This window comes from Propithecus coquereli, unplaced genomic scaffold, assembly GCF_000956105.1.
Source record: "Propithecus coquereli isolate 6110/MARCELLA unplaced genomic scaffold, Pcoq_1.0 Scaffold676, whole genome shotgun sequence".
Taxonomy (NCBI): domain Eukaryota; kingdom Metazoa; phylum Chordata; class Mammalia; order Primates; family Indriidae; genus Propithecus; species Propithecus coquereli.
The window spans coordinates 705,809-706,611 of record NW_012152796.1 but is presented as its reverse complement, the minus strand read 5'-3'; the positions used below and the strand labels follow the sequence as shown (position 1 = coordinate 706,611).

At 62.5% G+C, this 803-nt stretch overlaps 1 protein-coding gene across 3 annotated transcripts in view; it reads right to left on the bottom strand.

The window, feature by feature from the left end:
- HK3 (hexokinase 3 (white cell)) overlaps positions 1-803 on the bottom strand; it is a 17,228-nt gene that overhangs the window by 9,789 nt on the left and 6,636 nt on the right. The window lies entirely within an intron of this gene.

Genomic DNA, 803 nt, shown 5'->3' with positions numbered 1-803 from the left:
CCTGCTGGACTGGCCAGACTGCCCTCAGCTTCCCCAGGGGCTGGCTGGCGGGCCGCCCGGGGCCCTAGAGGCTCACTGGTCTCCCCAGTGCCCGCTGGCTGACTCTTCGCCCGCACACGCCCTGCCCCTCTCGCTGCTCTCGGCCCACACCCGGCCCAGGCATCCTCGGAAGGCTCCGTCCTGGAGAGAGAACCCGCCTGCCCTCCGGCTGCCCCACTCCCCCGCGGCTCCTCGCAGCTCTCCGCACCCTCCATCCTGCCACTCCTCTGAATGCAGCGTTCCGCCAGACCTCCCTGGTGCACCGTGACTCGTGGCTCTCTGGGCCCCACCCGCCCGGTACCCAGAGCAAGAGCCTCTCAGTGGGTTGTTGTTGAATGAACAAAAGAACGAACAAATGTGTGAATAAACTCCAAGTTCAAGTGCCTGCCACTCCTAACCCACTCTCAGACTCTGAGCCTGAACAAGCCCAGTGCAGGAGGAGCATGTGGAGACCGCAGTGCGGAGGACAGTCCCTCCTTCACTCCGTCACCCCTGCCACCACACACCCAGTGCTATTCCGAGCACCGGACACCACATAACCAATTGAGCCCTGCTCCCGCGGAGCTCGGCTCCAGTGTGGGAGACAGAAAACGGGCACAGAAACATGTAATATGGTTCTGCTAGTGATGGCGGCTATTGAAACGGGGGAGCAGGATTAGAAGTTAGAGAGTAGGCCGGGCGTGGTGGCTCACGCCTGTAATCCTAGCTCTCTGGGAGGCCGAGGCGGGCGGATTGTTTGAGCTCAGGAGTTCGAAACCAGCCTG